A 19,422-nucleotide genomic window follows, 5' to 3' on the forward strand; every position below is an offset into this window, starting at 1 on the left:
ATCTTTAAGAATAAGGGTGATGTGCAGAGCTGCAGTAACTACAGAGGGATAAAATTGATCAGTCACAGCTTGAAGTTATGGGAAAGAGTAGTGCCAGCTAGGTTAAGAAGGGAGGTGATGATTAGTGATCAGCAGTATAGTTTCATGCCAGGAAAGAGCACTACAGATGCAATATTTGCTCTGAGAGTGTTGTTGGAGAAATACAGAGAAGGTCAGAAGGAGTTACATTGTGTCTTTGTGGACTTAGAGAAAGCATATGACAGGGTGCCTAGAGAGGAGTTGTGGTATTGTATGAGGAAGTTGGGAGTGGCAGAGAAGTATGTAAGAGTGGTACAGGATATGTACGAGGGTAGTGTGACATTGGTGAGGACTGCGGTGGGAGTAAAAGATACATTTAAGGTGGAGGTGGGATTACATCAAGGATCAGGTCTAAGCCCTTTCTTATTTGCTGTAGTGATGGACAGGTTGACAGATGAGATCAGACAGGAGGCCCCATGGACTATGATGTTTGCAGATGACATTGTGATATGTAGTGAGAGTAGGGACCAGGTTGAGGAGACCCTGGAGAAGTGGAGATATGCTTTAGAGAGGAGAGGAATGAAGGTCAGCAGGGCTAAAACAGAATATATGTGTGTAAATGTGAGGGAGGGTAGAGGAATGGTGAGGATGCAGGGAGTAGAGTTGGTAAAGGTGGATGAGTTTAAGTACTTGGGATCAACAGTTCAGAGTAATGGTGAGTGTGGAAGAGAGGTGAAGAAGAGAGTACAGGCAGGGTGGAATGGGTGGAGAAGAGTGTCAGGAGTGATTTGTGACAGATGGGTACCAGTAAGAGTGAAAGGGAAGGTCTACAAGAGGGTAGTGAGACCAGCTATGTTATATGGGTTGGAGACGGCGGCATTGACGAAAAGGCAGACGTCAGAGCTGGATGTGGCAGAGTTAAAGATGTTAAGATTTGCACTGGGTGTGAGTAGGATGGACAGGATTAGGAATCAGTATATCAGAGGGTCAGTTCAGGTTGGACAGTTTGCAGACAAAGCAAGAGAGGCGAGATTGCGTTGATTTGGACATGTGTTGAGGAGGGATGCTGGGTATATTTGGAAAAGGATGCTAAGGATGGAGCTGCCAGGTAAGAGGAAAAGGGGAAGGCCTAAGATAAGGTTTATGGATGTGGTGAAAGAGGACATGCAGGCGGTTGGTGTGAAAGAGCATGATGCAGAGGACAGGAAGAAATGGAAACAGAAGATTTGCTGTGGCGACCCCTAATGGGAACAGCTGAAAGAAGATGATGAGTTTGTGCTACAGTCTAATGCATGCATACTTGGTTTAGAGTTGGAATATGCATGTTCAGTTTGATATAACTGTATAAAATACCACAAAGCTGTATTTGCTTGTCCTACAGACTAATGTATGCATTCTGGCTTTTACAGCTGAGATATGCATGCTCAATTTGATACAACTGTATAAAGTAATAAAAAAAAGCTATCTTTAACTTTTAATGCTACAATAACACTACTCTTCTGCTGCATACATATCACATGCCTCCCTCATCCTCACCAATCTAGTGACCTGGGTCCTAACATTGCACTTCCTTTCCATGACAACTGTGGAAAAAACAGAACAGAACAGAATACCATTATGAATACCAGTCTTGCCTATATTCAGCTTTTAAGCCTTACAAGTACTCTCTGTATTTGATACTTACACATCTGTGGAATGTCCTACATACTAAATTCCTCAATCCAAGCACCAAAGGTACCTCTTTTCCTCTGATGTAGGTCACTAACGTGGTGCCTACATTGGTCATCAGTGTGGAGGATACTGGTGACACTGGCCACAGCCTAGGCCAAACTATCCCAAGCCTATGACTTATATTGGGACACAGAATAGTCCCCTTACAGTAACCTGGCACTGTGTTTTTTCACTAGGAGTCCAACAAAAAACTTGGACTCCTGGACACCCCATCTCTGAGCCCTAAATCTCACACCATCTCCACGAACACCTGCCATGTCTTCCACAGATCAAGAGCAATGAGAGATTAATGGTTTACTGCCAATTCCAGTTATCACTTTTACTGGGAGTCTGCACATTGTTTGAAAAGGTTGCACACTGCTTATCATCACGCAAACACTGAGCAATGTAATTTCAAGGTTATTTGATGTACAGGCAGTTGTGTAAGTGTGTTAGTCAAATGGGAAGTCCATGCCCATCCAGAGAACAGAAATATACTTACATGAAACATAGTACACAGTATACCCACAGTCATACATTTGATAATAAATGTGATAATAAATATAACACATAAATGAATAAATAAATAACTGACACGCTATTAGTGTCTTAGCCCTCATACATATAATTAATATCAGCTTCACTATGTCAAGTATTATAAGTGAGAATGACTATAATGGGAAGTGGAACAACAGTAAAAGCATATGGTGTGAGGATATTAGACATTGTTATCTCTGCTAGCATGACTGGCTGAAGTTTTGTAAATAATTGTAAATTACTCTGTGTTACATATGCCAGCATGACTAGCTATAATTTTGTAATAAGGTTTATGCTTTTGATTATCACTCTGATTTATGCAAAATGTTTGAATGTCAATCATCTTGTGGCTGACCAAATGTACATTTTTTAAAGAAAATTCTGAATATATGTTATTTCAGAGTCAGCTGACCTAGATGTGATGCCATTGTGTGCCAGGGCTGGGAGAATAGAATCTTCACTGCAGCTGTTTGTTTATTTTTCAAAGTCTGACACGAGAAAGTAGAATTCTCATAGCAGGTTCCTGTTACTTTTAAAAAAATCTGCTGTAAAAGCAGGTTCTGAGTCAGTTGTTCAGTTTGTTGTTTTCCAGAGTTGTTCAGCAGTAGTAGTTCAGTTGTTTCCAGAATAGTTGTTACAGTCGCTGAGGACAGACAACAGCCTGGATTGTGGACATAATTCCTCATCTTGCTTTCAGAAGTAAAATAGTATAATCTTGTTTTGCTGAGTTATTTAGATTAGATAGTGACAGTTAATCTTCAGATAGTCAAGGAACTACAGCTAGTTGGTTAGATGTTTTCTAAAATCAATGTGAGATCTATCCTACAGTATTATTTTCATATTTTTGTGTGTGAAACTCTGTTGTTTATTGGAATCAGTTATTCAGTGTTGATATGTTTTAAATTCTTCTATTTATTATTAAATGTTTACTACCTCTTATTGTGGCTGGTTATTTAGTGAATGCTTCTAATAATTGAGAGTGTTTATGCTTATTGAGATAACACCAGACCCACTCCGGAAAGCCTTACTGCTTGGGATTCATGCTGTCATTTGTTTCAATATCTATTTTACCCAATATAATTCCATTTGAAGGGCATTGTGGTATTTGACTGGTGGCAGCTGTTGCCTTGTAATTTGGGAAAGAAACACAGCAGGTAAGTCTGTGTCAGTCTTTCCCAAGAGTGCATGTATGTGTGAATACCAGACATTTAAAAGTGAGTGTGTCAGATACCTAGAACTGAGACACAGTGTTCTGCAGTGTCTAGTGTAAAGACTCATTTGGGGACCTGGAGTGAAGCATATACTCCAGTCCCAGGTTTTGGAACCTGTTCCAGTGTACTGTTAGAGAAATTGTGTATTTCTATCCTTACTTTCCGTGGCACTACCTTACCAGAGACAGTAGTGAGGATTGAGACTCCTTAGTTACTGCCCCAGGGTAAAGAGGGCTTGTCACATATGGAATATGCTGTATTTGAACCCAGGATCATGTGTATGGTGGGTCTATATTAGTTTGTCAAAGTCTAATTACAGTGAATGGCTGTTCATTGAACCAAAATCACCAAATGGCCGTTACTCAAACTTTCACATCAGCAAACGTTTTTCCCAGGGAAGGAAATGACTCGGCCAACATACAGAAATCTGACCTTTTCCCTACTGTAGTGCAATCTCAGAGTTGGTATATATAAGTAGGGGTGTGTGTGGGGGTGCAGCCCCCCACATTGAGGGTTGTGAGTGGTGTAGCCCCCACTTTGGTGGATTTGATGTACTGTGGTGTGAGTGTTGGTTGGTCTGTCAGCCAAGTAATTTCCTTCCCTGGGAAAACCATTCACTGATGTGAATGTTCGAGGAATGACTGTTTAGTGACTTTGATGTGATGAACACACATTCTCTGTAATTAGACTTTGATGAACTGATACAGATCTGTGTATGGCAGTCCTACACTTACACCTGTTGACACAAGGTTAAAAAAAAATTGTCTATTTTGCAGTTCATTGCTATAAACTGCAATGTCACAATAGTGAAACAAAGGTTTCACACCCTGTACTAGAACTCAGGACCATCTGTACTCTAGTTGTACACTTACACCTGCTGCCACAGGATTAGTTACATGATATTGCCTATTTTACTATTCATTCTTAAGGTCTTGTTGTTAACTGCTGTGCAACGTCATTTAGTGGGTTTGCAAGATGCCCAGTAGCATTAACTAAATGCATCTAGTTTCTATTTTTGGCTGTCTGGGTCCTGTCTACTCCTGGGCTGCAGTTTTCATACTGCTGCACTTTGTGCAAGCCAAATAAACACAGCCAAACCTACCATTCATTTTCCTCTATTTCCTGTGTTTGATCTCAGGTGCGTAGGGAGCAAACACTGGAAAAAGAAAAAAAAAGAGAGAGAGAGAGAGAAAAGGATTCAAAACCACTACCATCTGGCCCTCAAAAGGAGAGTATCAAAGTCAAAGTAAACTTTATTGTCATTCAGAAATCACACAAGTGCAAAAACTGAATGAAATTTCGTGTCTCCAGACTCAGTGTGGAGACAACATATAGACTATTTTCACAGTCATTTACATATATAATGCCTCACTATTACATCACAGGCATGCAGGTAGACAGACTAATATTGCACATAATTAGAACTCATTTTAACACTTTTCGAACTGAGCACTTACATGCATGAGACTTTAGTATTGCACAGGTACTTGGAAGACATTGCATTGATCCTTGCACAGAAAGAGACATTTGAGTATTACACTGTGAACATTAGAGTATTGCACTATGGTTAATTTATGAATTTGCATGTATTGCACTGAAGAAGAGATACTACAGTGCTACTGCCCTAGATGGCCTATAAGTTACAGTCATGGTGAATACTGCACTAAGTATTAGGTGAGACTGGTAACCAGGTTCTTGCACAATTTGAGACAGTTTCTACTGACCCAGTTGGGCATCATGGTGTGTAGTGGTTATTAAAGTTCAGCAGCCTGATGACATTAGGGAATAAGCTGTTCCTGAATCTCATAGTTCTGCAACATATGCTTCGGAAGTGCTTTCCAGTTGATAGGTGCAGGATAAGCAGGGTGAGTGTAGTCTCTAATTATTCTTCTGGCACTGCTGAAACATCTGGATAAGTACAAGTATATCACTGCATTAAAACGTGCTGCCACAGAGTCAGTTAAGTAACAGGTGTGTTTCATAGACTCAAAAGTAACTGTCAGACTTTAGCAATGCAGCTCGTGTATCTTGCATGCGTATTCACTTTGCTAATTGTTGCACAATAGAAAACTGCATATTATTAAGTATTACTGCTGTTTATTGTCCATTTCTTGTGCATGACATGACATTACACATGGAAAAACTAAAGAATGAAGGCTCTATCTCACAGTATGTCACATATTTACATTACAGCCATGTGTTGCCCCCCAGGCACTGCAGCCCTAGTGTTTCAGTACTTTTTCCACACATATAGCACCTATAATAAAGAAAATAATATCAAATGTTGTGTCATATGCAATGCACATCAATCTTTAAGATGCAGAACTACAACTATTGACCCATAAACCTAGCAAGCATTATCTGTAAGGCTATGGAAGGGATCAGCATGGACCTTATCCACAAGGACATAGGTGACCTGAAACACTCTTGAGTTGACCCATGTTGTGTTTCTCAAGGATAGATCTTGCCTATTTAAACTCATGGACTTATTTGATAGCAACCCCAAAGACCTGGATGACAAATAACAGGACATGCCACCTATGTTCAGTTATCCAAGGCCTTTGACAATGCTCCCATTCATGTTTCATAGTGAAAATGTCCCATCTGGGAATTAAGCCATACAGTAGTAGCTGGATAGGCAAGTAGCTCAACAACATAACACACACTCTCAAAGATAGGACTGCACCTCCACCACTATCCAACCCACCAGTGGAATATTATAAGGATCTGTGCTGCATCATCAACTGTGTGGAAACTAGTTCCCTGAAGCACAGTCAATGGTTGGTGGCCTGTGGTTTACCACATTTGCAGATGACTGTTAATAGGACACACTCATACAGATTCCCCCAATGTTGGTAACATATTACAGAAAGGGCTGACAGAGACAAATGATTGGTTCTAAACTGACAGACTGAACCTTACAGCAAACAACACCTCATTGTCCCCTTTGGCAATGAAGTCCCCCCTGCTAATTATGATATACATAGCACCTCTCTCAGCTCAAACACAGTATTGTGAGACTTGTGAACACATGTTCATAGCAATTTACACTTTCATCACTATGTGTCCATACTGGTGAGACACACATTCTGCATTGTGCACGTCATACATATGGACATCACATCCCAGACAAGGGAGGTCATAGCTCTGTTGTACTCCACCCTTATCAGACCACTAATTGAGTACAAGGCTCCCTTCTGTCTGTGCCTCACCAGACAACTACGGCCATTGGAGAAAACAAATAGAGATTTGTGACTGGGAGAATGCAGGTTGTCCAAACATCACATACATGGATAGACTACAGGACCTGTCACTGTTCTCAGTTTAGTGCAAGCTGCTCAGAGATGACCTAAGCCTGACCTACAGAGAAGTCTCAAACCCCTGCCCTACTGGAAATGCTGGACATCTGCAAATCAAATGGGGCAGGAATACCTAGTGCCAGGGTTCTCAACCTAGCCTGTGACATAAATAGAACATTTAAGGGAGACAGATATATCCCTCAGCAACTCACACTACTCTGACATAGGCTCCCACTGCATGTGAAGCACAGGTCCTCAATTACCCTGTCCAAGAACAACCTTCATTACTGGTTGGGTGATTGTAAAGTCACCTCTAGGCTGGCACCTATGTCCCTCAGAGACAGGCCCAGTTGTTGCTGCTCATAAAATTGCTCTGATAACAATGACCATCTAAATATGCTTAATAAGGGTACTTGTGTTTTTACAAAGCTAGGCTTCTATTACCTCATGTATACTGACAGCCATGTACTCATAACAATTAGAAATACAGTAGGTAAGAGATGGAATTATATAATGAATCTAGAATAAATGCTCTCTTTCTCAGGAAACAGCAAAATGGATATGAAACAGGTTGTCAAGGCACACAATTCATCTCCTCAACAGACCAGGCGCACAGCATATAACCCCACATTCACAGAGGTAGTCATTAGAAGCTTACCAAAAGAGCAGAGACTTTGCATTTGCAAACATTCTGCAACCATTACAGCCCCAACAGAGCCCACTACACATAAAACACTCATATCAGCGTGTCAGCCATTAAGCCTTTAAGGCAGAACACCTGAAAGCCAATGTCTTGTTCATAGGCCAATCCATAGTGAGACACACAGATGTCCCCCTCACCAGTTTTAGAAGGAGAAAGTTATTGTCAACTGCCTGTCATGTGCCAGTATCCACAAAGTCATGTAAGCACTCAAGTCTCTCAACAATAAGCACAGTTACACCTCTGTCATACTCCATGTTGAAGTTAATGACTTGAAATATACCACACTGGACTATATGAAGAGAGAGATATAACTGAGATCTCAGATTATATGTCTGTAGCCCTAAGCAGAGCTCTACATTCACCCAGGATGATGCCTCAATGCAAACAAAATAATTATTGACTTCATCAATTGGCATAGCTACTGGTATCAATCCAGGGGGATCCAGTATTGTCAGCCTGGGATAATATGGTCGACAGACCATGCTGCTTTGCCAGAGATCGTCTACATATGTCACCTCATGTCTTTTGGTTATTGGCCAAGGTACGTGCCTCTTCCATAATGCCTTTTTTAGGCAATATCATAAGAACAAATTCCTGACATAAAATATCCTGAAAAGACAATCTCAAGGTTATGCTACTTAATGCTAGGAGTGTAAATTAGAAACTACCCTGAATGGGGGCACCACTTATTTGGGAAGATGTTGATGTTTGTCCAGTAACAGAGACATGATTTAGGACCACAGATACTACTCTGGCCATGAAAGGTTATAATGCCTTCCACAAATTCAGGCCACAAAATGAATGTGAAAAAAAAACAAAGAAGGAGGTCTGTCCATCTTTATGAAAGACAAATACATCTCGACTGGTTAAGCAGTATGACTCCTTAGACTTATTCCAAGTCTGATTAACTGTAGGAAAGACCCCCTTCTACATCATTGTTAGCTACAGGTCTACCAACATGAACCATCAAAACCACACTGTGCCTTCCTAGACCTACTTCATTTATAATGCAACCAAACACCCTAGGCATGGGTGACTTTAACTATCCTTTCATTGATTGTGATATATATGTGAGCTCAAACACACTCACCCTAAGGTTCCTGCACTTTGTAAACACAAATATTATGGAAGAGTTAGTCCACACCCCCACAAGGGGATGCAATGTCCTTGAACTAGTACTCACCAACATGGGAGATCGTTGAACCACCCTATATGTGAAACTCCTCCTAGTATGCTAAAAGGTAACAGCTGATAACACTGGTGATCTTTGTTCCTCGTGTCAGAAGTTGGATGATTTGCTTACCATTGTTAGAAGCAAATCTCGACTTAATGATGATGATTGCACATGTGCAATTGGCATGGCTTGGAGAACTGTTGTTTCATGTATTAATGACTGGACGTATGAACTAAATAATGTTAGGCATGGAACAAATAGAACAGATTTAGGAAATGATGGCTCTATTTTCTGCAAAGAACCCTCAACTCCTATGAAACTTGATGAGGCCCCTGAGAACTATGGAATTGTGGATGCAAGTACTCAGCAATTTGAGGATCCAGTTTATTTAGAAGGAAACAAAAAAAGAAAGAAAGGAAGAAGTTCTCAACAAATAACAAGGAAGAAAAAGAAACTGACTGACTGTAAAGGAAAGAGAATACGTAGTAAAAAGGATTCTGCTTTGTTATGTAACACACTGGTGACAGGGAATGAAGATATCTGTCTATCAGAAAACCCTCAGTCTACAAAAACAGGCATCACCTTTCCAATGGAAAAGGTAGAAAAGAGGCAAGCGGCAGGTGAAAAGGAAGAAATCAAAACTGAACATGGGAAGGATTGAAGAGCATTACTGTAAGAAAAAAGAAGAGAAAGACAGATGTTGCCTACATGGCTCAAGCTGTGGATGTACAATGCCAGCTGGATGAGAATTTAATACTCAATGAAAACAGTGGAATTAATAAGACTAATAGTGATTAAGATCTATCCTTCATAACAATTGATAGAGCAGAAATGACTGTATTAGAAGCTGAAGATTCTTCAGAGATGGTCAGCAAAGATATTCTTGTAATTGGATATTCAGTTATTAGAGGAACTGATACTTATATCTGCAGAGATGATAATGAACATTGAGTAGTGTTATGCCTGCCAGAAGCAAAAAAGAAGATGTGAAACAAGCCTTGGAATGCCTTAATGTAAGGAAGTATGGATCTGTTTTTATTCATGTTGGTACAAATGATGTCACCAACAAAGATTCTCTGTCTGTTAGTTGGGAACTGATAACCCTCCTAGATAGTACAGCTTGTACTGGTGTTAAGACATATTTTTCACAAATCACCTATAGAAAGGATAGTCAGGTCACTGTGAATGAAAAGATTGTTTGGGTAAATACCTACAATGAAAACGATGTCCTGTTTTAAAAAATGGAAATGTGTAGAGCATCCAAGCCTTCTTTTGGGCACATGTGTTCAGGCAGGATGGTGTGCATTTGTTTAGATCAGTGAAGAGAATTTTTGCAGCAGATATTTTGCAGCATTTGACAAACACTAGCCAGGATTTTTGCCAGGTGAAAAATGTAACAGTTCACAGATAGCAACAGTTGATGCATCTCTGATGGTTGTTAATGCTAGGAGCATTACTAATAAAGTTTTTTTATTAGACAATTTGCTACGTTCCCACAAGATTGATGTTGTTATAGTTTGTGAAACATGGTTAAAAAACAATGACTGGAAACCAGTTTTGTCAGGGTATACATTTTTTTACTGTAACAGATTCTAACAAAAAATCAGGTGGAGGTGTTATGATAGGGATTAAGATAGCTATGAGACTTGTGATTATTACATGTTCAATGATAACACCAATACTATAGGCTGTGTAACTGTGACAATAAAGACAACCCTGGAACATATAACAATTGTTGGAGTGTACAGACCACCAAAGTCAAGTGCAGATGACCTAGAGGAATTCATACATTTCTTACATGAAACACAGGAGGGAAGACTGATATTAGCTGGGGACTTAAATTTACCAGAAACAGACTGGAATAATATTGATTCAACAACCAAAAGTTTAAAAACAGGGATTCCAACCACAATAGCCACCAAAAACAAAAGTAGAAAGGCTGGAAGGAAGCACACCAGGTCACAGATTCCTCAAAGGTTTAATGTCACTTGCTTTTATTCTGTGGCATTAAACCTTTGAGGAATCTGTGACCTGGTGTGCTTCCTTCCAGCCTTTCTACTTTTGTTATTGATTCAACAACGTTAGTAAAGAAATTATTCACAGAGTATATTCAGGAAGAACAAATGCTTCAGATTGTAAAAAAACCTACCAGGGGATGGAATATACTAGATATTGTTTGTGTTCCCAAAGAAATTACTGTAACTTCAAATCAAGTTTTACCACCAGTGATGTGCAGTGATCATGGGGTCATAAAAGTTAATTTGTTGCTAGATAATTCTGCCAAATTGAAATCTAAGCCAATGCACAGAAAGTTAATTACAGATTATAGGGAAGCAAAACAGTTACTCTATAAAACTAACTGGAGTGAGGTGTTCAGTGGAAAAACTGCAGACAGAATGTGGAAAGTTTTGAAAGAGAAATTGTTTGAGTGCAAAAAGTAAAAAAAAAATAAATTTAACATCAGGATCTAGGCACGCAACATCAGGGGGTATATTTCCATAAGAACAAGATACCTGATTAAGGTGAGAAACAAAAAATATAAGAAATGGAAGAAAGGTCAAACTACAACTTTGAAAACTGAAATAAACGAGCTGGACAAACAGATTAAGCATAGTGTTAGACAAGATCAAGAAAAAATTAAGAAAATTTATATAAAGATATTGAGCATAGTAGGAAACCTTTTTATAGATACATAAGATGTGGAAGGAGTAAAGATATACAAATTGATAAACTGTGTGCAGATTCAAAAATGTATTCTCAGACACAACAGATTATAGATATATTTACAAAATCTTATGCAAAACAGTTTGGCTCCACAAAAGGGGTGGTAAGTTGTCCTAGTGACATCCAGGTAACCCCAGATACTGGAATCAAATTAAATCATATTGAAAATGAACTGTGCAAACTGGATCCAAACAAAATGCAGGGAGGAGACGGAATAAGTAACAATGACCTGAGAACACTTAAGCAAGAACTTACACTGCCATTATATCTATTATTCACTAGGTCATATAAATATGGGGAGATTCCTCAAGATTGGAGACATGCATTTATTAAACCTGTCTTTAAGGAAAAGGGGAGTAGGACAAACCCAGAATCATATAGACCCTTAAGTCTACTTTCATGTTGTGGAAAAATAATGGAGAAGGTAATACTGGATAAGTTATTGTCAGAGCTGGATAGGTTGGGACTTGAAACCATATATCAGCATGCATATGTTGAAAATAGATCTATTACCACCTGTAACATGATGTTCTATAACAATATAATAGCAGCTATGAATGAAAAATTGTGCTGTGATGTGATTTATATAGATTTAACTTCAACATTTGACAGTGTCATGCACAAAACACTGATCAATAAATTAGTACAACTAGGTATTGATGTACTGTTGATAAGATGGACAGCTGCATGGCTTACAAATAGGACATGGCAAGTATCACACACCAGCTGCACAGGAGAAATCCTTGGTTACAGTCAAGGTGTCCCACAAGGCTCTGTACTAGGCCCTTACTTGTTTAGATTGTATCTTTCAGACCTTACTTTTTCATCTGAGGTGTTCTACAGTCTATATGCTGATGACCTGAAATTGGGTAAACTGATTATAAGTGTTACAGATAAGACATGTCTGCAAAATAATTTGACTAAATTGACCATTTGGGCACAGGAGAATAATATGTTGATAAATACATCAAAAACTAAACATATGAGATTTGGGAGACATAAACTGAAAGGTGACTATTTACTACAGCACACAGTGACTGAAACTGTAGACTCATTTAAGGACCTGGGTATATGGGTCGATTCAGCTATGAGTTTTTCTAATCATATCAACCAATTGGCTAATGATAGTTCTAGAACTATAGGTTGTATAAAAAGATTTATAAAGTCTAGGAAATCAAACATAATGAAGTTATTGTTTGTTAGTTACATTAGACCCAAACCTGAGTATGGAATAACAATATGGAAACCCTATAGGAAAACAAGGATGAATAAACTGAAAAGAGTACAGCGGAAATATATTAAGGGCATCCATGGATATGAAAATCTAAGTTATTATGAATGACTAAAATATCTGAACTTGTACAGTGTCTCTTACAGATAATTAAGGGGAGATCTTATTCAGGTATATAGGGCATTTAGGGATAACTACCTCTGGAAATGTAGAATGAATGGTAGACTTACACACAAATACACATATTTTAGTGTTTACCACTAAGGAAAACCTACAGGATCTATGTCAGATTATTATTTGGTTTATGGACAGTATATTCCTGACGAAAGCATGATGTTGCCGACAGCTATATACTGTGCATGGTTCCATCACATTTGGAGATAATAGCAAATGTTTACCTCTTATTTACTGCCTCATGACAAAAAGTCATATAAATCTTATATTTATTGGAGTGTGTATTTAGCTTGTTAACATCTTCCAATTTGGAACCTTCTATGCAATACATACTAACAGATTTTGAGATGGCAGCTATAAAAAGTGTTAAGCAGAATTTCAGTAACGTTGTAAGTAAGGGATGTTTGTTTCACTTTGCCCAGGCTATTTGATGTAAAGTGCAAAGTATTGGTCTGGCTACTCTGTATGGAACATGTGTAGAATTCCAGTTGTCAGTGAAAAAGCTAATTGTATTAGCCTTTCTAGATGAAAGTGAAGTCCTTCTCAGTTTTCAAACTCTATGTAAAACCTACCCAGTGGAAGGGAAAGATCTGCTAACATAGTTCTCTGAAGTGTACATGTTAGGATGCCTTAGGAAAGTGCAGACTAGAGCAATGTCATGTTCAAGTTTCCTCCTATCTTTCCAATTTATTTTGGAATGTGTCTACACTGAATGCATTATCATTACCCAGGACACAGAACTATGTGGAACGATGGCACAGGCATGTACGTTGTCTATTAGGCAAACGTATATGTGATATAGCTGCTGTCCTTGATGTGTTTGTTCGGGAACAAAACAGAGTCAACAAAGTTAGGTTACAAGTCATGGCAGGTTCTGTTGCTTCACCAAAGGAAAGGAAAACAATTGAGAGACAGTACAGGATGCAGAGAGTGTAAAGTAAACGGTCTGAATACACCCCTGCAGAGTTTCTGACTGCTATCACTATGCTTCTCAAAGTGTAGATGAGCTACATAATTACATCAATGCACCAATCACGTTTGTACATTTGTTTTAGTCACCTTATTTACTTTCTTATTACACCATTTGTCCTACAACGATTTGTACAAAATTAAATACTTTTATGTTTCACTGTAAATAGATGTTGTAGAAAGGAATTTATGGTTTACCACAGAGGTGTTCTATTTAGTTGTTTACATTCACATAGTGTGTCACAATAATACGTATCATTTACATTCACCAGTGCACGGATTGCAAAGTGGCCAACCATGATGTTTTGACATTTTCAGATTTGACATTATCAGCTTACGCTATTTAGGTGGATCAACATTGTGGCACCGATCATTAGGTTTTCAAGTATATAAGCTTACGATGACGTGATATAGACTCATTGCACTCACCAAGGTCAAAAACCAAGCCTCTGTGTGACCAGATAAAATCCCAGGCTGCTTACTAAATGGTGCAAAGCAAGAGTTAATGGAACCACTGGATAGTCTCTTCAGCCCTAATCTAAGTACTGAAAACCACAAAAAATGGAACTGTGACTAAGAACAGGAGGCACTAGATTAGCGTAAACAATGGTTGATTTTCCGCTTTCGTCCAAGACTTCATCAGAAAACAATTCAACAGTAAAAACCTTCAGTTTAAAAATATCTATTGACCAATGAAACATAAGCTTTAATCAAACAATAAAATGACATCACAAACTGAATCATTAAAAACATACACTCTATTAAGAATGTATTTACTCAAATAAACCCTACGGTTCTTTAAGAAACATTTAATGTTAACATCATTTAACCCTTGTTCCTGGTCTGACTTTAACCTAATCTGCCAAAGTGCTTCTTTTTGTTCCAACTCTGTCTTAAAATCCCCACCCCTCATATGATGCAATCCCTGTTCTAAAACTGAAAACAAGAATTTGTTGTAATTAGGACACTTCAAAGTGTGTCTAAAAATGCATTCCTGTTATCTTTCTTTTTAATACTATAATTCTTCTTCTTTCGGCTTTTCCTGGTTAGGGGTTGCCACAGTGGATCACCTGTCTACTGATGACTGGCAGTGGAGTTTTACGGTGTCGAGTTGCCAGCTTGCCAGCCCAGCGCCCAACCTTCCACAGAAGGCACACACACACACACACACACACACACACACACACACACACACACACACACACACACACACACACACACACACACACACACACACACACACACACACACACACACACACACACGCACTCATGGCTAGGGCCAGTTTAGAGTATCCACTCCACCTACAGCATGTCTTTGGGATGTATAATGTTCTTTAATCCTTGCACAAAGAACATGGGTAGTTACCCCTATGTAAAATGCAGTACAGTAAGAACATATCCCAATATAAACCACACCCTTGGTTTTACAGTTAAATGACCAGGTACTCATATGGTGTATGGTTAAGTGGGATACATTTATAAAAGGTCCCTCTGAAATGTACCTACAACTGGTACAACACCCACATTTAAACATACCATAAGGTTTATTCATGTGAAAAATTGTCTCTTTCCTTGTTGTTTTTAATTTTTCAAATAGTGTCTTTAAATTATAATGGTTCTTGTACACAAATTGGGGGCGGGGGCCTACTGCCACATAAAGCTCCTGGTTACCCTCCAAAATTTTCCAGTTGTCTTATATAATACGTCTTATAAATCCACTGTCCAAATTCAAATTACAAAATGTTTTATTGCAAGACTTGTTAGTAGTTTTGGAACCACTATGAGGGACTTGTAATATAGGTGGATAAAGTGTCATTCGATTATCCGTGATAAACTTGGCTGTACTTCTTAGTTTGTCTTCATGATATCCTCTTTCCAAAAGAGAGAAATAATAAACTCAATTTTATCTATGAAATCACTGTCCTCACTGGTCATTCGACAGGCCCTAATATACTGAACTTTAGGAATGTTATTTTTCATAAATTGCGGCTGGAGACTTGTGTAGTGTAAATAACTGTTAGTAAAGGTTTCTATATGGTGAATCCTGCTTGCAAATTTATTCTGTTCCATAACCCATTTCAAAGAAACATCTAAAAAATTAACCTTTAAACCCACATCATCTAGGGTAAAATTCAGAAACTCGGAAACAGAGTTTAAACAATCAATAAACTCATTCACTTTGTTAAGGTCACCTTCTAAGATAAAAAAAACAGGCCATCCACAAACCTTTTAAAAAAAACTACATGGTGTCTTCCCAAAATAGGCTCCAAAAATATATGTTCCCACCATCCAACCACAATATTTGCAAAAGAAGGAGCAGCTGAATACCCCATGGCAACTCCTCTTTTCTGTCTATAAACTTTGTTGTTAAAAATAAAATAATTATTTTTTTAGCAGAACATCAATTAAATCACAGCAGAAATTGCACTTGTAATTAGAGAAGTTAGAAAATTTCCCCATAAATTGTCTCACATATTCTACCCCTATGTCATGTGGAATGCACATAAAAAGTGACACAACATTGGTGGTAAATAAAATGTGTTTTCGTGGATCAAAATGAAAAAAAATTGTTAAAATTGCTGAACTGTTATAAAACGTCCCAAGAATCCTGTAAAAAAGATTTCATTTTACTAACCAAATGATTCAAGAAAGAGTCAACCATGAAGGAAATTCCCTCTGTAATGTAGTTGGGGGCAGAAACAATGGGCCTGAATGGAGGGTGATTAAGGTTCTTGTGAACCTTTGGTATTCCAAACAAAACTCCTTAGGATTTTCAATGTTGCAAAAGTCATAGGAAGTTTTGTCTAAATTGCCATTCATTAAATTTTATAGTAACATACTAGTACCTCATTCACATTAGTTGACTTCTATTCTGAAGTGTTACTTAACATTACTTCAATACTACTAATATATTTATCTTGGTCCATCACAACTAACGCACCACCTTTGTCACTTTTCATAATTCTCACCATACTATTAGTATTTAGTTCATAAAGAGCCAATTTTTCACTCAAAGTTAGATTATAATAGTTACATTTTTTTATTATTCTCTAATAAACTTCTAATTTGTTTCTCGCAGATATTCTCAAAAACCTTTAAAGTGGTCATTCTGGTTCTCGGAGCCTTCCCCTCCTTTTTGGAACTTAAAAAAACTTTGGGCCTTGCTCTAGTTTGGTGGAATTACTAGAACCATCAAAGCTGGTCAAATCTCCTGAAGGGAAGGCATTAGCTGTGTTAGTTTGCAGGAACTCAGCTACTGAAGCTCCACCTATGTCATTTCCTACAATGCCAGTAGCCTCATTCTCACTTTCCATTGGTTGTTCCCTTTCTGTTCTCTTAAAGGAAAATTGTCTCGCTTTAAAACCAGACTGATGAAAGTTAGAGAAATTTTTCTTGGAAAATATGTCACCTGTATTAACAAGCACATAAGCATTGTCACATTCATAGGCTTTAATGTCCCTGTTTAGTTTGTTACTCTTATGTTTAATTACAATTTGTTCATGCTTGTGAACTTCCTCTAAAATATTATGGTACTCTAAACGCTCACCAAACCTGCTATGAAAACCTCTGTGAATAGTCTGGTCAACATTCATTATTTCTTCTTTTAAACTAGCCATGCTTTTTATGGTATTGTCCATTAATAACTTTAACAAATTGAGACCAGCATTGTTGAAGAATTCTTTCAAAGTGGTAAAAAAAGAATTTGTTGCCTTAACACTGTTGGGGCTTTTAAAAAATCTTAGCCCTTTAGGAACAATGTTTAATTCAATACACCACTGGAAGTCTTTATTCTCTAAATCCAGACTTTTGTATTTTTTCAACAGTCTGGTTAGAGTTTCACAGTTCTCTTTATAAGATAACATGTCAGCTGTGTTAATAATTCTTTCAGCGGTGGAAAAAGGATCAGTTCCACTAGAAAGAATAGAAGCAACATTTGCATAGGTCTTCTTAGGATTAAAGTGAACATCACAAGAGTTACCTTGTATAGTTATAGGTTGAATATTACACTCAACCACAGTGTCACCATCTTCTTCGGAAGTGGTGTATCCACAGGATTCTTTCACTCGCTCTTGCACCAACAAATCCAAAGATTTTTGAATACCAGCCATGGTCTTAAGCAGTTGTACCATCAATCCATTTTCACTGCTGCCAGGTGTAGAATGAATACTCAACTGAGTAAGAAAATCCACCCTGTTGTTCTCAGCCATTTCAAGTAAAAAAAATTGAAATAAAGTAGAAAAAATGACTTACTGCAGTTTTTGTAGCTAATCTAAGTACTGGCTTTGTCCCAGCAGAGTGGAAAACAGCAACCGTGCTCCCCTTGCACAGAGGGAGTCCCTAAACCAACCAGGGGAACTATAGACCCATAAGCTTGACCAGCCTTGTCTTCATCTTGGACCTTGTCAACAAGGACATTGATGATCTTCAAACACTTGCTCTGACCCAGTTTGGCTTTGTTAAGGGCAGATCATGACTGTTAAACCTAGCGGAATTCTTCAAGAGTGTCAACTAAGTCCTGGATGAAGGAAAATCAATACATACTGCCTATCTTGACTTGGCCAAGGGTTCTGACACAATCCCCTACTCAGACATCCATGAGAAACTTATCTATCTCAGGATTAACCCATACATCATTAGATGGGTAGCCAACTGGCTCACCAACAGAATGAATGCAGTCATACTTGGGCATTCCGCTTCCACCTGCAGACCTGTTACCAGTGGTGTTCCACAAGGGCCTGTGCTGGGCCTTTTACTGTATGGAATCTATTTCTCAGAAATTCAGGTGATAACAGATGGCCTGTGGCTCACCAAGTTTGCTGGCAATTGTAAACTGTCTGCAACTATTGAATACCCAAACAATGTCAACATACTACAAAATGGGCTTACATACATAAATGATTGTTGCTGAAGCCACAGACTTAAACTTAACCCAAAAAATGCACTATTATCCCTTTTGGCAAAGGAGAGGTACCTGCAAATTACACTATTAATAATAGCCCTCTAAGTTACAACACAGTGGTAAGAAATTTGGGAATGCAGGTTGATAGCAACATCATCTTTGATCATCATGTGTCCACGGTAGTAAGGAAGGCCTTTTACAGTACACAAGTAATAAATAAAGGCATAGCATCCAAGACTAAGTATGTTATCAATCCACTGTACTCATCCTTCAGCAGACCAATAATAGAGTGCAATGCTCCCTTTTGCATGTACCTCACCAGACACCTGCAGCAGCAGCTGGAGAGACTTAAGAGGTTTCTCACCAAGAAAATCCAGGGACTTCAACACATGACCTACATGGAAAGACTGAAGGCCCTGTCACTGTACTCTGTATCATATAGACTGCTGAGAGGTGACTTGTGCCTGGCCTAGCGAGCAATCTCAAACCCTGCCTTAATGGAAATACAGCCCCTCCACAAATCAAATGGGACAAGACTCACTCACTGTAGGGTCTTTAATCTAGCCTGCGACATCTACGGGACATGCTGCAGAGACATATATGTCTCCCAGAGATTGCCACTGCTATGGAACGAACTCCTAATTCATGTGAAACTGAGCTCCTCAATAACCCTATTTAAATGTAACTTGGACTACTGGACGGGAAATTGCAAACTTATCCAGGGAGTTTCACCTATGTCAATCTTAAACAGGGGCAACCAGTGCTGATCA

The sequence above is a fragment of the Protopterus annectens genome, chromosome 7.part0 (genome assembly GCF_019279795.1).
Source record: "Protopterus annectens isolate FY-2018-M chromosome 7.part0, PAN1.0, whole genome shotgun sequence".
Classification (NCBI taxonomy): domain Eukaryota; kingdom Metazoa; phylum Chordata; order Ceratodontiformes; family Protopteridae; genus Protopterus; species Protopterus annectens.